Source organism: Callospermophilus lateralis, chromosome 12 (assembly GCF_048772815.1).
Source record: "Callospermophilus lateralis isolate mCalLat2 chromosome 12, mCalLat2.hap1, whole genome shotgun sequence".
NCBI lineage: Eukaryota > Metazoa > Chordata > Mammalia > Rodentia > Sciuridae > Callospermophilus > Callospermophilus lateralis.
The window spans coordinates 108,876,100-108,900,375 of NC_135316.1; positions in this window are offsets into that span (position 1 = coordinate 108,876,100).

Sequence of the window (24,276 nt, forward strand, 5' to 3'; positions counted from 1 at the left end):
CTTGACCTGGCTCCAGAACTGTGGGGGACCCCTCCCTAGGTGTTAGAGTCTGTAAACAAGTCAAGATGGCGCCTGGCATTTTGCAGAGGGAGTGGTTTGTGAAGTAACGCCAGCGAGCCATTAAGTGTATGTTAATTCAGATCAGCTGTGTGGAATGTAGATCTACCCCTCCTGTCCTACAATACACGGCTCCCACTCCTGCTGCATCCATCTGCACAAGTTGCTCGTCACCCCCCGGGTATTTTGCTGCAGCCGGACTGCGGCGGCCGGACTGCGGCACCTATGGGTGTAGGAGTCCCTGGGACTGAGGTGATGTTCCCAGAGGACCCTGTGCCTCCTCCTTCAGAACATCTTCCTGCTCACGGTGGGGCTCAGGGGTGGTGCTGGGGCGGCCTGTGCCTGGAATGCAGTCACCTCCCCTCCTGGGGCAGGACAGAGCCTGGGCTGGGAGAAGGCAGCTGGGCTGCAGGCTGCGCATCAGGGCCTGCACTCCTGCGCCAGGAGAGCTGATGTGCAGCGAGGACCACTTGGATCTGGAGTCTGCCCTGGGCAGCTGTGCCCCCAGGAAGCTACAGGTGTGAGCACAGGAGGGAACACTGTCCGCGGCTCCCCCACACTGTGGCCTGACCTGTCCAGGGCAGGTCTGGAGCTCCTTGCACTGATCCAACCACTGTCTCTTGCAAAACCCAGAGAAAGACCAGGAAGTGCAGAAAGAACAGATGTGAATTGGAAAGGCCCAGACAGTTCTTGAGAGGGAAGGAGGGAATGGCGGAAGGCCAGAAAGAGAGAAAGGAGAAAAGAGACGTCTCCCTGGGGTTAAGGGGCTGGGACTGTCGGAGGAGGGAGTTGAGGTTGGGAAGAGAAGTTTGGGGGAAGCAAAAAGGGCCATGGGTGGAGAGGTTTGGAGAAAGTGGGCACTAAACCCCTCTGCCGAGGATCAGCAAGGAGGTGACAGCTGCAGGGAAGGGAACAATGATTTCCATGTCTTTGGTTGATAGACTGTTTTCTTTGAATGCTGTCCCTGTGTCTTTCGAGTTTGTACGATTACTTATTAATATGTGTTGAAGTAAGAGGACTCTGCTCCCACAGCTCTGGAGCACCGGCACACGGAGCCGAGACCCTGTGGTCCTTCCTGGAGCTGGGCCCCTCTTAGACCCCAAAGTGCATTTCATGATCTGAAGACGGTGGAGAGGACTGGATTTGTTCTCTTGAGAGAAGTACTTAGATGCATGTCAGGATTGGGGTGCAAGGCACCCTAACTGCAGCTCAGACAGGTTCGGTGCCCAGTGCTGGCTGGCAGAGCTGTGCCCCACTGGAGACAGGACAGACGCACGTAGAGGCTCTTGGAGGATCCATGCTGTGTGGATCAGAAGAGAGCATGCAGTGGGTTAAGACAGTGTCTGATCAGTCGCAAAATCACAACCTGGCAAAAAATAAGCCACGAATGTCCAGAGGAGGGGGAAGCAGTGACAGGCAGGAAGCCTTCGTGGCCAGGGACGGGACCTGCTCGAAGCTCACATCTGCTGCTTTGGGTACGTCAGCCCTGGAAGCAGGCCTCCCACAGGGCAGTGCGGTCATCTGCCCTCAGCCCTAAGCAGAGGGGCTGACAGCACAGTGCTGGTGAGAACACCGCGTTCAGAGGCCCTGTTCCCTGGGTGAGGCTTGAGTCTCCGGCTTTGTACTGCTCGTCTTTCCAGGTGGCATGGGATGTCTTTGAAGAGGAGGTGCAAACCGTACAGCAGGCACGTCCCCGACCTCACGGCAACAACTGTGGAGAGGGTAGAGAAGAGGACGAGTGGTCACGTATCTATTTTGGGAGGGGCTTTGGATAGCTGTGGGAGCACAGAACCCTGCACCAGGACTTCGTGGATTAGAACGCAATCCCAGGGAAGCTCTGAGGTCAGCCACGTGAGCAGCTGGAATTCATTTAAGACGGGGGAATGAAGAATCCATCTTGGTGGCAGGAACAGCCGTGCAAGGCGGGATGCTAGGGGAGCAGAGTCGGGGAGTGAGCGGACCTGAGCCCCAAGGAGCACTGGCTCAACACTGAGCCCGGATTCTGGACCAGAAACTCACCCTGAGCAAGTCAGAATGCCGGTTTCCTATTTCCTCGACTACAGGTCGTGGGTCCTGTGTCCGGGCCTGGGTGCCATGCGTGTCTTTTAGAGGTACGTTGGAATAGTCTCCGCTGTGCCCTAGAGACTGAGGCCACGAGGTCCTAAGGGCTGCACGCAGGTCTATCCCACAGTTTATGCTCTGGAGGGAATGGGGCTGTCCCCCTAGCTCGTCCAGGCACGCAATCCCTGAAGTCTACGTCAAGAGTATCATGAGGGTGGAAACCCACCATGGGCTTCAGATGTGGCACCTTGGAGAAGTGATGACATTAGTTATGGTCCTTAGGATCCCCTTGATTGAATCCGGTGGCTTTGTAGAGAGAGGGAGAAAGACCACGTGGCAGAGAGATGCACAGATGCTCCTGCCAAGGTGTGACTCGGTTAGTGCCCCGGCAGAGCCTCAATGTGCTGTTTAGTTCCATCCTCCAAAGCTGCGAGCTAAATAGACCTGATTCTTGGTAAGTTATTTTGCCTCAGGTGTTTTGTTATGGTAATGAAAAGCTGACTAATATAATGTACCTGCTTTCAGGATGGTGGGGCAGAGCCCCACATAATCACTCCCAGAGGGGACCCGTGAGGCTCTGAGTCGGCCTTCCTTTGCCAGCAGAGCAGAAGTCAGTGTGGATGGTACAGCGCTCCGGCTAGGGTCATGTGCATCATGTCCACTCACAGCTGGTTGGCCGGACTGACTCGGGGCCTTCATGCTCCACGTGTGGGGCAGTGCAGCCTTCCATGTGATGGGAAGACCCACCAGTGAGTGCACAGTGCACCCGGAGCCTAGTGCTCAGGTCTCACGGCACAGCCAGTACCTGCGGACTCCCCGGTGGGCGTACAGGTGCGCACACAGTGCTGTCAGTTCAGCACGCATTGCTGAGCCCGCACTATATGTAGGAATCCTGGCTCCTGGGGACCAGCAGAGATGAGACTCATCCTTTTCCCTTATGGACATAAAATTGAATAATTATAAAAAAGAAGGTATGTGAGGAACTGGTCTAAATATATATGCTTTCTAGATCATGAGGCGGACACAGAAGAGCATTTACCCTAAAGGCTAAAAGCTGGCAGCCAATGAACAGCAGAGCAGGGATTCGGGGCCAGGGGCCTCGGCTTTGCAGGCCACATTCTGGACATCCTCTTGAAGCCACATGGTGTGGGCAGCAATAGGGTGGACTCAGAAGCCACGCAGCTAGCCAGTTAGGAAATATTGACACTGTCTGCTTTTCTAAAACACCTACAATCTGCTAAGCAAAGAGTCCTCAAGGGCTTCTGTGCGTGATGCACCGTGCACAGGAGCGGGCAGGGAAGCTCGCCCAGGTCCCGCCCGTGGAATCTTACAGTGGAATGGGACAGGAAAAGACACAGGAAGGATTTATTTTGGCTCATGGTTTCACAATAGGCTAGGTGTATTATGATTTCATTGTGTCCCAAGACCCCAGGCTGGTGCCGTTCAGCCTCTGGGGCTGCGCAGACTCTGGGAGAGGTCACCATGAGGTAGGGCTGGAAGAAGCAGCAGCTGGCCAGCCTGAGGTTGGTCTAGGGCTGCAGTGACTGTCAGAGAATGACCGGCTCTCTAACCTCTGCAGACCACTAGCCAGAAACCACAGGGATCCCCAGAGAGCTGCTCAACCCTGCAGGTGGTAGGTGCCAGTGCGGCTCCCCCACATCACCCTTCGAGATGCCCCCTTGGTGGAAATCCCATCCGGTATCTTCTGTCTGACCACAAACGGTCATCGGAGGACCCTCACTGTTCCTCTGCCACCAGCCCCTGCACCGTGTGAGGCTTTCCAGCGCAGCTGGGCTATGAGGCTTCCTGGAAGTGACGGCTTCAAATTTCCCTGAAAAATTAGCCCAGGTATAAATGTTCTTCGCGAACCGCAGGGTGGCTGCTGTCTATCTTGCCCCAGGCATTTTGGTACAGCCCACAGGGAGCTGTGGCTTGCGAGAAGCAGCCATGTAGACTGAGGTGTTAAGCTGAGTATCAGAAGGCAAGCACTCCCTCCTCCCCTTTGCACGGGAATCACAATGGTAACTGTGACAAAATTCCCAAAGAGGGACAAAAAGTGACTAGGAGGAGGAAGGATTTATTTTGGCTCATGGTTTCAGTCCATGGTTGGCTGACTCCATTGACATGGATCTGAGGGGAGGCCAGGGCATGGTGGGGCAGATCTGCTCAGCCAGTGGCAACTGGGAAGCATGGAGAGAGAGAGAGAGAGAGAGAGAGAGAGAGAGAGAGAAAGAGAGAGGCAGGCGGAGGTAGAGAAGGAGACAGAGAAGGAGCCAGGACTAGTTACACCCTTCCAGTACATGACCCTTGTGGCATACTTTCTCCAACCAGGCCCACCTCCCAATGATGTCATCAAATTATTAATCAATTAATGGATTAATAGGAAGAGGTCAGAGCTCTCACGATTTAATTACTTCTCAAGGCCTGTCCTCTGAACATTGCTGCATCAGGAACGAGCCGTCACACCACATAAACAAAGAGAAGGGATTCCACCAGCTTAGAACCTTGCCCAGAGTAAAAGGTCTGAACTCTCTTCCCTCCTTCCTGACTTGGCACTGCCTTCGTTGCTGATATTTCCACAACTCTGAGCCCTCTGACCCCCCCAAGCGCTCTGTCCTCCTGTCTGCTGTAGGGATCATGGGTCCTGGATTCAGGGGCCATCCTTCAGGGTGCAAAGGCTTGTCCTGGAGTCCTAGCCAGTCACTAATTCCCACGCACAGATCCGGGCTCTCATGGAAAAGATTCCTTCCAGTAGGGGTGGGAATAGCGAAGTACTTGGGTTCATAATGATAATTTTAAAAAACCTCATCAGTCTCTTAGGATGGTAACGAGTTCACTATCTTGGAATACTAGTAAATAAAGGGACAGAAAATCAAGGACTGCTCACCCTACATCAGCTAGACATGGAATGCCAAAACACTTGACAAGAGGTAACGTCTCCCTACAAATCTATCCCAACCATACATGGAAACAGTGATGGCGTAGTCAGTTTTCCATTGCTGCAACCAAGTGCCTTGTAAGAACAACACCAAGGAGGAGAGGTTTATTTTGGCTCATGGTTTCGGAGGTTCAGTCCATGGTTGCCTGGCTACAAGGTGGAAATACCATGGCAGAAGGAGCAGCAGAGGAAAGCTCTTATGTCACAGCAGCTGGGAGGTGGCAGGGTAGGGGAGGAGGAGAGAGCACAAGTGTGCCAGCAAGGGGCCAGGGACAGATTCAGTCCCAAGATCAGACCCCCAGTGACTTACTTCCTCCACCTATGTCCCACCTGCCCATGGTCACCACTTGGCAGTCCATTGGAATTATTGTCCATCCAATGGATTAATCCACCAATGGGGTCAGAGCTTTCATAAGCCAATCATTTTACCTCTGAACATTGCTGCAGTGTTGGGGAAATTCCAGATCTGAACCATAACAATGGTAGAATTGGAATGTAGATATTTTCTAGTGATGGGGATGTAGCTTACTAGTATGGCATTTGCCTAGTGTGCATGGGGCCCTGGGTTCTGTCCCCAGTATCACTGAAAACAAAACAAAATGGAATTATACATGTTTTCTAACCCCCAGATGGCCCCATGGATCTAGGCATTGAGCACCCATGAACATGTCGGTCAAAATGCGGCAAAAATCAGACACTGTGTGCCTCCTGATGACAGAGTGTGGTGCCACCTGTCGTCTTGCCAGAGGAATTGGATCCAAACCTGATCAAACCTCTGCATCCTGCACAGAGAAGACACAGGAAAACTGCCGTGTGCAGCAGGGCTCAGCAGGATTTTGCTTTGGGAAATCTAACGGGACGAATTCCATGTTCCTCAACAGATGGGCCGTAAGGAAAGGGAGGCCACGGGTGACGTGTGAACTTCAAACACATCAAGCTTAAGTGCAAACATTTTAAAAACACAGGACGCAATTAATACAAGAGCCAGGCTAGAGGTTTCTCTGGGGAGAGAGATCAGGGTGGGACCAGGGTGCGCGGGTCTTCCGGGGAGGCTGGTTCAGTTCACTACTGGGCTGGTAGCTCTTACAAACGTGTGAGCTCTGCGGCGTTCACCGCACATGACATCTTCTTCCTGTAGCGTCTGTTCTATTGGTCTGTCCCTGAGGGAGCTCCTGCTTTTCCCCTTGCTGTGTTCAGTCCTGCAGAAGCTCAGTCCCCTTTCTTTACTCTCGTCTTCTGGTCTTTTGGCGGAGCTCACCTCTCCTATTATGTCTTTGTGGAGACAGAGGCACAGTTTTCTGTGTGGGAAAGAAAGTGGTTTGGTTGTTGCTCAAGGTGGGCATGAGCTTTCACATGGGAAATCGCTGGCCTGAGCCCACCAGGAGAAGGCGGTGCGGGGACTCCCGTGTGGACCCATTCACTCATGTGCTCATGGCCACTTGTTGCCGGGAGCAGGTGAAGAAAATGCAGGACCTCTGTATAAGTAGAGGGAAATTCCTAGGAGACGACAAATGGATGGAGGGAAATAAAAGACCACAGTAATAACCCTGGCGTTTACAGGGAGAAGCAAGCGTCCATCAAAAATAGACCCTAAGACCTTGGGGCTGCGTGAGCAACCCAGTGTGCATGCCTGGACCCCACTGCTGCACCCACAGGGCCTGAGCTGAAACCACTGTAACTCCCTCCTGCCTTGGAAAGAGCTGAGGACAGGGGCAGGAATGTCCTCCGCACTAGTGGTAAAACCCACAGGACTCGCCCCAAGTGGCCAAAACACCTCTGGGACCCTTGGCCCATTGCCCACCAGTGGATGACCTAAGAGGAGAATTCAAGGAGATGGATCCTCGAGGTGGCTTTCCTGGAAGGGAGGTGCTGGGCTCTTGGGCGTCACAGAATTTGTTCTCCCAGGTCAGTGGATGCCGTGAGAAGCATAGAGCAGCAGAGGCTGAGAATTCACGGACGCGAGTTCCAGGAACCGTCCCCTGACACACTGAAGACACGGAAATCCAGGGATGTTCGGGTTTCCGTTAAACGGCACGGTGTCTGCCAGTTACCTACACAAACCCCCTGCGTCCTTTAAGTCATCTCTAGGTTATACTTACAATATATAATGTAAGTGCTGAGTAAGGTCTTTATTGTTCAGGGAATTTGAAAAAAGTTCTGTTTCTGTTCAATACAGATGTAACTTTTTTCTGAGATTTTTAAATCTGAGTTGAAGTCCACAAATGTGCAACACACCAATATGGAGAACCAGCTATACTTACCAGAACAGAGACTTCGGCTGGGTGCCGTGCATGCCTGTTGTCCCAGTGGCTCGGGAGGCTGAAGCAGAAGGACTGCATGTTCAAGGTCAGCCTCAGAAACTCAGCAAGACTCTGTCTCAAACTAAAAAATAAAAAGGGCTGGGGATGTGGCCCAGTGGTGAAGAGCCCCCGGGTTCATCATGCAGCCTAAGCTCCTGGGTTGGGGTCTTGGTGTCCATATTTGATCAAGGGATGTAACTGGGAGAAGCAGGAGAGCACCAAGCCTGGAGCAGCCCACAGTCCCAGTGCAAGAAAGGGCAGCAGCCGGAGGAAGTGGACCTTTGTGGACTGGGGTAGGGGACCATACTGACCATATGATCATCGAGACAGGGGCCTGGAGCCTGAACAAAATCTTCTTCTGAGAGAGCTGAGGGGAAAGCCAGGACTAGATGAAGAGCAGCCCGGCCGACTTGAGGACCCCGAGGGATCCGCCCAGGGACACCTAGAGGGCCCAGACATCTGCCAGACAGCTGAGCTATAAACGGATGTCCCGAGGGACTTTTCCCCTTCTCTGGAGAGCCAGGTGGCCATGGGACCCATGGGAACACCAGGACTGGAGGGACAGGACACAGACCCCTGCCTCACTGCTGGCACCCGGAGCTGCAGGGGTTCCTGGCCTGGGAGGAAGACGGGCTGTGAACAGGGAGAAAGACGGAGCTCTGTTTCCCATGGCGCTGGACCTCTAGTGTCTGGGACGTGAGTGCAGCCGAAGGAAGACTTGCTGACCATGGGCACAGGCTCAGCCAGGGTGTGGACCCCATGTGCACCTGACGGGCCACTGCCCCGCCTCTTCTTCGTCCTCTGCCTCACCCCTACCTCTCCCCCCGCTTCTGTTTTGTTCCTCTGAGGGGTTCATCCTCTGCTGCTGCAGGAGGGAATGGCTGTTGACAAGTCCCCACGTCTCTGCAGCTGGCAATCCAGCCCTACCTGGACCCTCTTTCTGTCTGCATCTGCAGGCCACTTTTGCCGGGAGGACTCCCGCCATCCTGCTGGGGACGTGTCTCTACCCTTGAGCTCCTGTTCCTGGAGAGGGCAAGTGCGACACCGGGGCTCAGACCCAGCTAGATCAGCAGGGTCCCAGAGGTGTCAGCTAGCCAGAGTCCTGTGGGATGATGGGGATGCCCTCATTGGAAAGAGAAGGGTCAGAGCCATGCCGTCTGTCCACAGGGAGGGGGCTGGTGAGTGGCCTGGTCTGGGGGAGGTGCAGCAGGCAGGAGGCAGCAGGAGCCGAGGAGGGGAATCTTGCAAAGCAAGGTCAAGGTGGAAGTAGTCTCAGGGTTCAGCAGGCGTCTTGCAGTCCCCAGTGCGACAGATATGAGCGCCCACCTCCCCCTGGATCTTTGCTTCACAGTGTCCAGGGCTCTGAGCACCTGAGCACAGGGAAATGAAAGCATTAGGGTTCTATTAACATTTTAAAAGTTGATAAATTGCCCAAAGGATTAGTGTACTGAAGGCCAATAACAAGCCCAGCCATGCTGGAAATGTCTAAATCACTCCAAAATAGCTTCAGGAGACATAAAATGGTACATTGGATGTGTCCAACAGTGCAGATTTCCCCGTTTATGACCAATATTTTCCTTTCAGCGCATGACAGCCAGTGAAAGGTGTTGTCCATGATGATCACCAAGCATCTGGCATGCCACCTTCCTGCCAATCACCACCCTCAGGGAGGGTCCCACCACCTCCCACAGTGGGCCTGCCCGGCACCTCTGCCTTAGCCGTATCCTTCAAAGACGTGAGAAAAGTGTGGCAGTTTGTTTCTTCCCAAGACGTAGGCTAGTGTGAAAGAATAGGTCTCATTAGAACATAGATATAATGGCGTGGTGACTTTTATTCTAATATGACTTGACTCCTGAAATGAGCTCCATGAGCAAATTGTCCTAAATAGTCACTAATAGAAACCCTGAGGGACACCTTGAGCGAGCTGCATTTCAGTGTTGCCTCCATCAGGTTTGTGTTGACCGACATTTCAGTCACCTAGATGACCTGGGACAGCTTCGAGTGGGAAGGGTCTGTTTACCCCTAAATGGTCAGCAGAGGAGTCCACACCTGCCCACACCTGGCCTGTGCCCTACAAGCTCTAGGGGAAGTGGTGGTGTGCATGGGGCCTGTGCGGGGGCCCAGTCTCTCCCTGGATTCCCGGATGCTCCCTGCTGGGTGTCAGAAAGTCACAATCACACTTGTGAGTACGCACAAATAGAAGGGTAAAGAGAGAAGGAGAGAGACAGACAAGGGTGTGTGTGCGGGCTGAAATGGTTGCATCGTCTGCTCCCGCTATGGTTAAATGCAGAATTTGACATGAACACCAACCCCTGAGCCTGAGATGTGCATCTCCCCCTCTCCTCCTTCACCCTCCCCTCCCTTTCACAGCCCACTGAGGTGGGGTTGCTGGCCCTACATTTATAGACGGTGTCACTATTGAGACCTGAGGTCATAACCAATCTCCACTCAGACAAAGAGGACCGAGTGGTAACGACGGACACCCACACTTTGATAGCTGTGTGTTATGCACAGGGACTGACCTCAGGCATTTCCTTATCAACAGGTAGGTGGGCTCTGGCTACAGGCTGTCTATGGCTCTTTCCTGCTCTAAGAGTGTACATTCTTCCACAGCATGGAGCCCAGAGCCCTCCCTGTCCAAGCAGCGCAGTGTGGGGGCTGTGTGAAATACGGATCTATTGGACAGAAACTGGCTGTGAGCTGCTGGGCAGGGATCTGGACGGGGGCAGCGGCTTTGCTGGACACACAGCTCGCGGCTTCTCCCAATCTTGGGTGGCTTCACTCCTCCCTCAAGCCCTGCTTCCTTCTGTTCTCAAATTTAATTCTGCAATAACTCATCGCAACCTCTGCACACACCCTGCACCGTTCCAACTGCAGGCTCCACCCGAGGGCAGTCCTCCAACATTCAGGCTGCACCCACGTAGTCGAGGGCCCCTCTGGTGAGACCACATGGTCTGTCCTGGACATCTGTGGACACAGCCTCGGGTTTGCTCAGGACACTGGAACACACGCAGAACTTCCAGGATCCCGCCGCTCACTCCCTCCGCCCACCCATCACCCATCCCTGCTTCTCACTCCGTTTAGACGTCCCTTCCCAGGCTGCCAAGGGAGCATGCCACAAACTGGGTGGCTCACAATGAAAGACATGTATTGGCACTCTGGAGGCTGGAAGTCTGAAGTGGCGGAGTCCGCGGGGCGAGCCTTGGCTTCCAGCTTCCCGGGCTCCCGTCTTGGCCAGGGGGAGTGGCACTCCAGCCCCAGCCTCCGTTTCTCCTGGAAGTCCCTGCGTGTCTTCGTCTCTCCCGATAAGGACACTAGTCAAATAGGATGGGGTCTGCCCTGGTGAGCCCCTCTCAACCGATGACCTCTGCAAAGGCCCCACTTCTAAGTAAAGTCACACTGCGTGTCCTGGGGACTAGGGTTGAGAGTTTTGGGGGAAACATAACTCAACGTACCACAGGCAGGCTGTGCTTTCTGTTCCTGTGCACAGAATATTTGCTAGACAACCACACGAATCCCACCTCTTTTCAGGGGAAAAGCCAAGGGCTTGCCAACGGCCCACAAGGACCTCAGCTCCCGGCACCACATGCCATCCTCTTTCTTAGGTAGCTCGGCTCCCTCCACCCCAGGTGCACTCAGGCCAGGCCTGCCGGGCTCTACAGCACCCTCTGTCTCCAGGCTCCCCCAGGCTCTTTCACGGGTACCTGGTCCTCTCCTTTACCCCTCCTGCCGTGTTTCTCACACCTCGGCCGCTCTCCAACTTGCCACCTGATCTGCTCTCGGCAGTACATTCCCATGTTAGAACTCCCACCCAAGTCTGCTGTGTACCCCGACTCACTAATTATCTGGAGCATGATTGCTCCTCAGTGATTAATAGTGTAACAACTCCTTCCAAACTTGTTTTCAGAATCCAATATTTTAGAAGTCATGCTCCCTTTAAGAAATTGTTCATCTTTCTTTGTGTTCAAAATGATGTCATAAGCCATAAATTAGGTGTAGCAACTAAACATTTTTGCAACAAAAATAATACAAAACAAATGTGGAGAGGTCATGCTGGAATATTTTATTTTGGTCAAGAGTAAAAGACTTGGTAGAATTTATTAATAAAAATTATAGGAAAAATGTGAGGCTATTGAAAAGGTTTCAAACCTACGTAATACTCTTGTTTGTGACTAGATGCTGCACCCAGGGCTCACTTCTGGTTTTTAGTGTTATTGTTTGCTTTTGAAAATTTAATGATTGAAATCCGGTAGCATGTATTCTCTTGGTCCTTACTAAGGCTACATCAAATAGTCGTGCATCCCAAGACACTTTCTTGAAGCATTTATTTACTTTTCAATTTGGCATCATAGAGCCATTATTTCTGTCATTAAAACATTGTGAAGAAAATACCTGCAGCTCCTTATGCACAATATCAGGGAATACTCTCTGGTCAAATTTCAAATAGGAAATAAAATTTTAGAAAAAGAAGAATATTTAGCATCTGCAAAATTATATCACATTAAGGTATTGCCAGAGTAAAGTGGGTTCCTGTAGAGATCTTGTCTCTTGTGGACTATTTGAAGTAAATGTATTCAAGTGAATAAATAAAGGATGTGGTTAAAACATAATTAGGAATCATCGTTTCTTTTAAACAACATTTTATGTGCAAGTACTTTAATACCAGGATTTACATAAATGCATTGAAACACGGCAAGTTCCAATGACTTACCACCAGTCATAGTGACCCTGTAGGCACAGGTGGACTTTATATCTAGACAATCATAGTAGTGCAGAAGGCACAGATCATAGAGTGCAACTGGGAAAGACCTCATTCTGTTAGGCAAAATGTGACCCAAAATACCAGTGGGAACCAATATGTGTATTTGCTCACTTATGTCTGTGGCTGCTGGGTCTCTGCCCCAGCACAGAGTCGGGCAGAGCCAGGCTTCCCAGCTGCAGATCTGGGAGGGTGGACTTGAATGGAAGAGGTGGGGATGTATTTACAACTCACACACTGTCAGAACAGAAGTGGTGCCTGTTTGGTTCAAGTTCATGGGTGGCGTCCTGTGTCTGTCCAGTGTTGACCATGGAAGCTACAGCCCGCTCGGCAGAGGCGTTAAACACCCTATCCAGGTGCTAAATTGTATGACTGCTAGTGGGCGATATGGCCAGGCCTAAAACTCCAAGCAGAAAGCCGCCGAGAGCTCGTGAAAGGCCTGCGATGAGTTACCTTGGAAGCTCCTTAAGCTTAGGCATGTAAGACCTTTTGATGAATAATCCAGTGGGGGCCAGAGAAAGAAGTTTAAAGCCATTGTTTTGTTTCACTTATCTGAGGTAGACCTCTCCAGAAATGCACACCTTCCCACTGCTCATCCAGGGCACTCCTCAAACCCCAGCAGAGCCACGCTGAGAACCAGCGCAGGTTCACCCACCCAGTCGACGGGTTGTCCCTGTAGGTCATGCCCACGCCAGCATCCATTCGCACACGTCACTGAGTAAATAAATGTTTGAGCTGGGCATGGTGTCTTCATCTGACATTGTGGTGAGCGGAGGGAAAGAACTTGATCTCAAGATACGTTTGAAGCTCGGAAACCACAATCTTCCATGTCACTGCAGACTGACAAGGCTGGGACCCCAAGTCCAGAGGGGGAGTGACGCACTCAAGGCCACCAAGTTTACTGGGGGAGAACTCAGCATGGAGTTCTGGTGGGAGCCTCCTGCTGAGAGTCCCTGGCCTCAAATGCAGGAAGGTGGGGGCATTCAACTCAGTGTCCTTCCTGTGCAAAGCCCACAGGTGACCAGGGCTAGGTCCATTTTCAAATCAAAATATGAAAACAAAGTGGCCATATTTCTTTGTCATAAGCATATCAAAGGGTTAATCTGACAGGGGTGCTGTCGAGTCTGAAAATAAATTTTTAAATTGGTATTTTAATAATTGAATCCATATGGATCAAATGAGGTTTTTCAGAGGAGTTATACACTTTTAGAAATTGATATTGTTTGGCTATTAGGCTGTATTGTTTAAACTGGTTTAAACACTTTAAAATATTTGTTTATCAGAATCACCGAATTTTTTAAAAAATTTGCCCCATTGACTTCATTAATTGCAATCTAAATTTTTGTAGTAAGAGACGAGGTATAATCATGGCTCAAGTCAAAAAAATTAAGCATTCTTGTCAACAAACATTTTCATTATTGCCAGAACTCAATAGCTGGAACACTACTAAAAAGCTCATAAATTACTTAAAACTGTGTGTTCTGCACTTTCCCTAAGAAATCTCCACGGAAAGCAGTGTAAGTGGTGTGTAGCTTTTGATGAATTACGCGGCTCCTGTTCTTAATGTAAGGTTGAGTTCCTCATTATTAAATGGTCATGTGCCAAGATGGTCGGTGGCCTAACGGTCAATTAAATCTCAAACGACTTCAAAGACCAGGATTAGCTATTTTCTCTTGCTTTCAATTCGTTAATAATAAGTTTCTGAAATTCCTGGGAAACACTTAAACGCAATTTGTAGTCAGTGTTGGGTAATTATAAAATATCGTTTTGCAATTTTTTAAACAACTGGACCTTTTTAAAGAGCAGATCTGAAAATTTTTATAATGCTGACACTAACAGAGGCCACAAGGGCTTTGCTAACATGTCAAAAATGCAGTATCTTCAGTGGGGTGCTATTGACGATGTTTTAATTCAGCTTTGCCATTTCAGATGTATAATTTGCATATCTCAGAGGGAAAAGCTAGATCCATACATTTTATGTCACAGCCATAAATCTTGGAAAAACTGTGGCCACTGTAAACAAGTGATTTTCAGGGGAGGAGTATTTGGGAAAATACTGGAAGAATACCTGTTGGGTCCTTCCGCTGTCCTGTAATGTCACTCCCTTCACACAGACCTTTCTTGCTGAGGGGAAAGTACCTGGGTTTCCCTCCAGACAAACTGGTGCAGGAAGACCCCAGAGCTGCCGCCCGCCCATCACGCCCCAGGGCAGCCTCAAAGGAGCGCAGCTGCTCACCTCTGGTGGTTGCCACAGGGACCTGTGGTGGCCCCCAACAGAACCTGGGATGCACGTGCTCCAGAACTTGAAATCTGTGGACTTTTCCACCAAGGTGATCTGTGTTTAAAAGAATCCACAGTGAGAGGTCGGGCTTGGCTGTGGAAGCTGAATGCAAAACCCCAGAAGCAGCACAGCAAATTAAGAGCACCCTGTCCTCTGGTCAGTGCGCATGACAGGGGGAGATGGGGTGGGGAGGCAGGGGTCCTGCAGCTCCTTGGACTCCAGGGTCCCTTCCAGGTTGAGGTCTCCTGAAGCTTGGCTGTCAGCCCCCAGGCTGCAGAGATGAGGTGGCCGGGAGGAAGTCAGAAAGAGGAGCAAGTCCCAGTGGAAAAGCTATCCCAGAACTCCTTTATTTTATTTGACATACTTGGAGATTGACAGAAAATTGCAAAAGTAATACCAAGAGGTGTGTGGCCCACTGCCCAGTTTCCCTTGGTCACACGCTGCAAAGCTACATCACAACATCAAGAACGGCACATCTATGCCCCTGCAGCGTATGTTCAGATCAGGGCCTCTCCTCTCAGCTCTGGTGCAGGTTGGGCCCAGCCTACGTGTCATCTGAAAGATGGCCCCTGGCCACCCTTCCACAATCACTGAGACAGGAAGGAGCAGCGTGAGGAGGGAAGGGGAAAGCCCGCTCTGCCAGCTTTCTCTACTGCAGAGGCCCTAACATGGGTCCCGTGGAGCTTGAGAGGGGAGTCTTTGCTTCGACCCGCACAGGCAGTGTTGCCCTAAGAGACTCCCGGGGAGCTGAGCTGGCCCTGAGAAGATTCCCAGGTACCCCAGGAAGAGGCAGGCGCAGGTGAGGCGGGAAGGAGGCAGGTGGAGGCGGAGGGTGTTCGGGGTTGCCAGGCCCTGAAAGACGTGCATACAAACCAAGGGCGGATTGGTACTGTTACCAACCACTGTGCCCAACTCCCTGTTCCCCAGTGTCCTTGAAAGAAGTTTCCCTGACAAGTCCAACTCATCTGCAAGAATAAGCGGAATCTTTACACCTGGGGTTTTAACTTGACGTTTAGTGGGGAGTTTTCAGAATCGAACTGCAGCTTCCTCCACATCTTCAAGCATACCCACACCAGACGGAGTGTTTCTAGGTGACGCGATGCCCCAGTACGCCACAAAGAACAGTGCCCGTGTGTTTAGCAGGGGCTGGGTTCCAATGGCACTTCTGTTTAACGAGTTGGATCAATGCACTGCACTTTGGCAATCTCCTTCCTGTTTCGGGTTGCTACCTGGCTCTGAAACATCTCAGAATGGTCTAGAATGATCCGCCTGGGCCCCCAGCCCACGCCTGCTGTGATCAGAGCAGTTCTCCCGGCACCCGAGCTATTTGTCCTCTAAGACTGGAGACCTGTCTAAGATTTTGTTTGAGAACAGGTTCAGCTGATGAGAAATGATTCGAAAGCCAAAGGATCAGGATCATGCTGCGTCGAGTGGCCAGAAGGTCAGGCTCCAGCTGGACTATCAAGATGGCCTAGGATTTCCACACTTCTCCAGTAGACACCCCAGCTTCTCACTGTTCTCCATCCCCCTTACATTTCCTTGATTTCTTGGGGGAACGGGAATTCAGCTAGGGATGGCGGTGGTTGGTCCAGCCCTGCACCCTGACCACAGCCCTCACCAGGACAACACCCTAAGGTGCGAAGGGTAGCTATCTCTCATTGGTGCCCTGGTCAACAGAAAGACCAAACCAATTGGGTTTTCGTTCACTGCTGTACACACACACCCTTGATTGTCAGTTACAAACTCAGAAACACTGTAACACTTTGAAAAAACAGAGTTTCTAAAGTTGTGCTAAAGAGAACGTCTACTTAGCCCCTGTCATTTTGCAATATCATTTTGCTCTTTATACTCTGGGCCAGAGAAAGAAGGGGATTATGCAAGAGGATTCTAGGAAGGACATAACTAGAACTGTCATGTAGTATAGAAAGCAAGGGCAGATTGGTACTGTTATCCACAACTGTGCCCCACTCCCTGTCCCTAGTGTCCTTGAATGAAGTTTTCCCTGATGAGACCAACTCGTCCAGAAGAATAAAGGGGCATCTTCGGGGGCCACACAGTCCCTGTGGCAACCACCAGAGGTGAGCAGCTGCGCTCCTTGGAGGCTGCCCTGGGGCGTGACGGGCGGCAGCTCTGGGGTCTTCCTGCGCCAGTTTGTCTGGAGGGAAACCCAGGTACTTTCCCCTCGGGTCCCAATGTGACAGCCTGTGGCCAAGGCTCCCGTCAGTGCAGACAAAAAATGGACAACTTGAGTGGGACAGGCAGAAAGTGTCAGAGGTGAATTTTCTGAAATCGCCTTCTCAACACATAGTGGGCGAGGAAAGGCTGTCATTGATCAGGGTGAGGAGACGAACACGGCTTTCTGCAGGATCAATGAACAGATGTGGGGTCGGCGTCTCATTCTTTCAAATGAGCCTCTCATCTCCAGGACAGAATGGTACTCTGTCACCATCCACACCTCTGGACTCCTCGGGTCCAGCCACATCATCACGTTTCTTGCTGGGAGCCACAGCCAATTAATATGATGCATGGCATTTTTGATTGAAAGGTGATGCCAGCTAGACATTGAGATGATATGATTATGTTAAAAATTACATTCATATGGATATCGGACTCCTGCTGTTTACTTCGGCCTGCTGCGGGACTCCTGGAGAGTTCCCATTGGTTGAGAAAGTGCAGTAGGAGGGAATTCCCGGGGGAGGAGCTTGCGCTGGGGTTCCGGGAAGATACCGGCGGAATGCCACGTGGGTGGATCGGGAATCTTCCCGGGCACGAACGTGGTATTGGCGGTTATTTCAAATAAAGTTTGTTCCTGTTTGAGTGGCTCGTGATCTTGTGCCCAGCCAGACTGTGGCAGTTTCTTTCTTTCCCTTTTAAAGTCTCAAGTGAATCGGGGTCTCCTCTCACAGGGTGGTCTTCTGATTTGTTGGTATAATAGAAACAAATGCCCGCCCATCCATTTACAGAGCCGCTCTGACCAGGTTCTCTGGGTGTTAGACCAAACCCTTCCTTTCCCCATTTGTCATCAAACATGCAGCCCCCTCCTGAGGACAATAGAGCCCACCACACTGTATTCCAGACTGTTCCTGAGCTTGTGTTTTTAGCCGAACCCCGGACATGTGCAATATCAAACCTCACATCCCTGATGTGCTAGTGAGATTTAAAACCCGGCCAGGAGCCTGGACAAGGGTCAGAAGAGTGTTTCTTAGGGAGATCCTTCTGCAATATTTCAGGCTCTCAGCCCTCAGCCTGGACTGGATCAAAGGGAGACACTACCCTCCAGGAAATCAGGAAAGGAAGCCACGCTAGGGGAGAGTTCTGAGAGGGCAGCTGTATTTTTATTGTCTAAGCCTTTGGCTCTGATGAGATAAGTCACTGAAAGTGAAAGTTAGGGTGACCAGTCAGGAAAAGTAATCGTCCATCTGTGCTGTCACTGGCCCTTAGTGAGCCACATGTGAAGAGTGACATCTTTGCATGCTCTAAATGATTAGCTTTTCCAACTCTCTGGGTTTTCATTTTATGGCTGATTAATCAACCTCTGAAAGAATTTCACAAACTTATCTGCTTTCATGAGCATTGTGAGACTTCTGTTACCAAAATTCTTCCCATCCACTTTCCAAGTGGGTCATAAAACTGCTCTATGGACCATGGTCTTACACTCTGACCTGCCTTGAGGCTCATTAAGGATAGAAAGCTGTATTTATCCTTTCCTCCCCAAATCACAGAAATCAGCTGTGTCACCATCCTCAGTCCCTCTCCAGGCCTGTTTCTCAACTACTCTCACAGTCAGCTCACATCATTCTTACGCCTCTAGGAACACAGAGTCACATAAACTTAGGGACTGAACTTTCCATTGACACCCGAGAATAAAAAAAAAACAAGAACAAAAACAAAACCGTGAAATTCTGACATTCAAGTGTATTCACCTTTCCAGTCCTTAATGGTGACCATAAACAGAAGAGCTTTAGTTCAAAGAGATAAGGAACTGGCAGGATAGACCACACAGGCCTCGCGTGACTGATTGATCTGGCTGACCTGCTTGGTTGGTGGCCTCCTCACCAACTCATTTCCCTCGGACACGGGGAGACACGCTGTCACAGGCCTTTGGAATTCAGCCACTTATGTCAAACATACTTCAGTGGAAGTGAAGGGAAGGGATCCCACTTGCCGTTTTGTAGTCCTGTTTCAAAGGCTTCGAGGAGCTTAGGGTTCCAAGGAGATGAAAAGCTCTCTGCGCATCTCAAATCACACAAGCCATCTGCCAGCCAGAGGGGACGGAGGCAGCCGCCAACACGCCATCCAGTGAGGACAGAGAGGGGACCGAGCCCTCTTTCCAGCCCTGGGACCACACTCAGTTTCTCCACATCCCAGTGCTGTTTGGGGAAGGACACTGCAGACACAGTTCTAGTTATGTCCTTTCTAGAATCTTCCGTCACCTGAATATGTAAGCTCTCTTTGTTTCCCTCATAGGACTGTGTGATGTTAGTGGCAGAAAGAATGCAGTGTTTCATTAGAAGTCGGGTGAAGCCGACTGGTGACCTGAGGGAGAAAGAGCACCCAGAGGCCCACTGAGCTTGGGGGCCTCCTGTATTGGGCAGAGGTGGCCCTCAGAAGCACCATCTGACTGGTGCGAGGCACGATGTGGTGAGGGCCAGGCGTGTGTGGCGGCTCTGGCTCCTTCTAGCTCGGCCTCAGTTTCCCTGACTGTGTGGGAAGATGCCGTCCGTTCAGAGGCACTGGACGCAGAGCCTTATGAGAGATGCCGCTCTGCAGGGCAGGCAGGCACTGGGGCTGCTCTTTGCCTCCTTTGAAGATGTCCTCAGCTGGTGGGTGTCACAGACAGCCTGGCTTCAGTCCTGGGTCAGCAACCATCCCCTGGGGGTGCTCTTCCTTGGGACAGAACAGGGGACACAGCACCTGGGGAGGCAGCTCTGTGCAGCCGTGGGAGGAGGGGAGGCAGGACTCGGCTGTCCCTCTGGAGGGCCGGTCTCAGGGCTCGCCTGAGTGTGACTCGCCCTGGGGGAAGCAGTCCCCAGCAGTCCCCTCATCGACTGCTCACCACCCCAGGAGCCCCTGCTCTTTTCCTCATCAGGGCTCACGATGTTCCCAACTGTGGCACCTGTCTGTCCTCATCCTCAGGATTACCAAGCCACATGTCCTGTGGCTCAGCTGTCCCTGTCCTGCCTCCTGCTCCACAGCCACGTGGTGGTGGAGGTTTCTGACACCCTGGGAGGAACACGGATCTTCTGGTCTCTGTGCATAAAGACCTCCCTCTCTCTGGAGAGTCCAGGACAGGAGAAGATCCTGTGGGGGAAGGTTACCAGAGGTTAGGCTTTTTTTGAATGGTTTTCCCCACTTGATACAAAGACATTTCTGTTCATCCAGGAAAACTCCCTAACTAGAGAGACAAAAAAGAGAATTAAAATCATTCATAGGCCCACCAAGCAGAGCTAACTATAAATATTTTTCCCCACATTTGAGATCTTAACGTAAAGAGACTCTAACACACTCTCCTGCCTACAGGTGGCGTGTGGCCAGCTTCTTCTGTGTCTTTCCTTTCCTTGGTGGCTATGGTTTAACGCATCCGTTTTGTCAGGACATTTATTAATAACCAACAAAATATGTTACTGAAATCATGAGAGACCACAATAAAAATGGGTGCTCTCATTGGATTAGCTCTGGAGTGAATGAATCCACCTGAGCTACCACCTTGGGGTAACGTGAAATACTGAGAGGTATGGCAGGAGATCTACGCAGCACTGTTAGGTTACAAATGTACATGCTCCACAGCTTGCACGGGTGTTTGGCTAATAGGCAAGTTAATCTGAAAAAGCCAGCTCCTTCCTAGGATCAAGAGAACCCATATCAATAGCACAAAGGCACCAGAAGCACTTTCAAAATACAGTAATGGAGGGAAAGAGGTATTTAAGAGAAAACAGGAAGCATGTTTTGGGAAGATTAGCCCAACAGTGGGAAAGCAAAGGCCCCATCCTGCACGGAACCCACTTCCCCAGGGAGACAAGGCTGGCCAGGGTGCTCACACTGGCTGCAGTGTCTGCGAACTGCTGGGTGTCCACCCTGAGACTGCCCACCTCCGAAGCCTCCTGAGAGAAAGTGTGTTGGACACCTAGAAAGCAGGAGGCACTGGCCCTGCCTCAGGGGAGCAGAAGACTCCACCTAGACCGTCAAGGGCTCCACTGCCCAGGGCGGGCAGAGACACACACTCTCAGCCCCTGGTGCCATGGGCCGTTCTGTGTGTGGTTTTGAGGGGCAGGGCGTGCACTTGGGGTGAACCTTTTCATAGAGGTGCCCACTGAGCAGCTCAGAGAATGAGGACCGCCCCAGCTGAGCAGGCAGAAGAACAGGACTCTGAGTGGCGGCACATGTGTGCGCCCTCGCCCTTCAGAGTGACGGAGGAGGACGGAACAGACAGGAGGGTAGGTCCTCGCCTAGGGATTACCATGCCACATTCCCCACGGCTTAGCCGTCCCCGGCCTGCTGTCTTCTCCAGTGTCCAGTCTGCATTTGGAAAGGACTCACAGAGCCTGGGAACGGGAGTCAGCTGGCTGCTTTCATGTCCACTGCAGAGCTGCTCGGAGCGATTGCCTGTCCCTGCATCTCACCGGCCTCCTTATCCTGAGCCAGGTTCTTGCTGACTTTGGGTGCTGACACGGTGCTCCAATCACCTGCCAGCTCTAACTTGAGGAATGAACTGGCCAGGTCCCCTGCAGCTGAGGGACTCTGGGGTGAGGCCCAGCAGAGCCTTTCTCCTTACACGGCAGGGTCGTTTTATGAGTGTCACTAGAACCAGTGCCAAGAAAACACTCTGGACGCCGAGTGGAGTCTCCAGCCTGAGCATCACAGCAGCGGAACCGTGACAGGCACACACCTGCCTGCCCACAGCCCACAGCCCCTCACACCCTCATGGTTGCAAAACTAACTTAAAATATGGAATCCTAGTTCGCTTATTTTATATCACAGCTCTGTTTGGGTTTTGCCTAGAGTAGCTTCAGTTGTCCCTCTGCTGTCACTCTGACATGAAGCCATCATCCCCGTCTACCCTCAGCAGTTCTACAGCTTCACCCCCTCCCCCCAGTGGCATGGCAAGCACATCTCTCTACCAGGTGCCAGGAACTCACTGCAGGAACCACCTCGTGTGAGCTGCAAACCAGTGAGACACAACGAGAGCTCAGACAGGGCCAAGGGGCAGGGGCGGGCAGCACTCCCTCAGGCTGGCTCACCAGGGACCTGCACAGCCAGCACCAGAGGATGCCCGTATCTTTTTACTGGTCATGGAGGTGTGTCAAAGCCACGCTTCTGAGGAGTGTGGAAAATATCACATGGCACAGAATGTGCTGCACCCGTGCTCTTCACCTGGGAGATGGGAGAGAGGAAGAGTGGGTAGTGCCCTGGGGATGGTCAGAACCACCTACACACCTGAGCATTGATGAGCCCATCCCCAAACAGCATTCATGCCCTGGGCCTGGTGAGTGCTCATCGCTCACGGGCACTTGCCTTTCCCACATGACTGGCGTATGCCCAGAGGAGAATGGTCTCTGCTCTCCTGCTTTGGAGAAACTTCACAGTGGTGCAGGGAGTGTTGTCTGGACTTAGTCCTCGTGGATTCTGGTCCTCAAGCCTCAGCAGGTGCAGAGTGCTTCAGAGATTCCTCCCAGTGCTTATGTCACATGATGAGTCAGGTTAGAAGCATCCGGTGCCATGATGACGGGCAGGCCCCATGTAATGTGACTGCCTCTGGAAACAGCAGCCAAAGAACACTCAGTGGAGGATCCCTATGGTGAGTGCCACCACAGGGTGTGGCAGGGGCTCACCTGCAAGCTGAGGGGCTGGCCTGATGTCCCACCTGGGGGCAGGTGGGATAGGGGACATGGCCTGGCCTAGAGGGCTGTGGGGAGAGCGGCCACCCACTGGGCGCCATCTGAAGCCGGGAGCATCTCTCCTCTGCCCTCTGCTTGCTGGCCAGGTCCTCCTCTGCTTCCACTGTGGCTCCACCTCAAGCTCTTCTCCCACGATGGGTTTCTGTTCACAGCACTTACCTTGTTCCTGGTTCACCATTTTAACCACGTCTCTTAGGAAAGGGTGCATCCCATCATCTTCCCTGGCCGTTCCAGGGCTTGGCACTTAGAGGGTGGCCAGGTTCAACTGCCCATGGACAGAGCACCTCCTGGCAGTGCTGCGGGCCCACTGTGGACGTGGGAGCTAAACCTCTGTGTTCCCTCCCATTCCAATAGGGGTCATCTGAGGGGAGAAGAAAGCTATGGTCCACCCAGCACTGGGTGTAGCAGACAGTATGGGCTTTCCCCCAACGTAGCCGAGAAGAACAACTCCTTCCCAGAAAGACGAGTGGAATAGGGGTTTAGAACCTCCACAGTGGGCGCCACTCAGGCCTGGTACCCAGATCCCAGGGAGAAGGGCGGGGAGCAACATGGAGGCCAGCTCCCCTGCCTCTAGGAAAGTCCCCCAGCACTGTGGACCAAGGACACAGAGCAGGAAGTGGGCAGAAGCCCAGGGCCCAGAGGGTTCCCCTGAGAGCACTGGACAGAGTCCCTGACATTTCCAAGTGGCTAGGAGCTAGCTTCACTTTGCTAGAACTTACAGATGGTACTTTTTGGTATAGTTTTTAGTTTACAAAAAAGAAAGAAAGGAAGAAAGGAATGAATAAATAGATAGATAGATAGATAGATAGATAAATTGAGTGGAGGATACAGAGAATTCCCATGTATTCTCTGACCCTAACCCCACTAGCAGCAATTTTTCTTCCTATAACATCTGGCCTTCTCCATTAGTGATGTGCATTGTAGCTTCCTCCTCATCTTTCCATAGCCCCAAGCTCTTTTTTTTAAACTGCTGAATAATATTCCATTGTCCAGATGTGCCACAGTCTGTCTATATATATATTCATTTTTATATTTATTTATTTATTTATTGGTACTGGGGATTGAATTTGGGGCGCTCAACCACTGAGCCACATCCCCAGCCCTGTTTTGTATTTATTTAGAGACATAGTCTCAGTTGCTTAGGGCCTCGCGGTTGCTGAGGCTGGCTTTGAACTCGTGATCTTTCTGCCTCAGCCTCCCAAGCCACTGGGATTACAGGCATGAGCCACAGCGTCTGGCTTGTTTTCACTTTTTAAATGAAGAAAATGATCAGAGATGAAAAGGAAAATGCTTTCTTCACCCATTAATTTTCTCTCTTGTGCTTTTCTTCTGAACTGCCTTGTTCTGAAATAACAAAATGCTCTACATGTGCTGAGACAGGCATTCACAAGGGGTGGGGTCTTGCAAGCATGTTTGCTGGTCACTGCTTCAGCTGGACGCCTGCTTGGGAGCACACGTAAGTAGCCTGTGACCTCATTTATTAAAATTGTGTGGGAGGCGGCGCCCCCATGTTCCCTCACAGGGACAGTTTGGAACACTCTGTCTAATTGCTGCATCCCATTCTGCACAAGGGCTTGGAATATGAATCATGAAAGTCATGTTCTTCCCCAGCCCATCTGCCCAGCACCACTGACACCAGACTGAATGTTAGGCAGATATAAACCTGGTCCTGCAGGGAACCTCCCTCACTGAGGTCTGCAGTCCTCAGCCCTGAAGAAGGTGGCTTGCTGAGTGCCACCGAGCCTTGATGATGGACAAACTGGCACCTCCCCACCTGCAGCTCCTGTTTGGTTTCCATTTTGAAATATTCACTACTTCATCTTACAGTGAAAGATGGGAGGTCCTTTTGCAAAAACTGGTTGAATGACATTCATTTAGCAAGTGTCACTCAGCTAGCCCAGGGAAGACTACATGGGTCTCAAAACACACGTGAGGCTGTGGCACAGAGGCCTGGGCACTGGTGCTCTGGAAGGCATTCAGCCTTT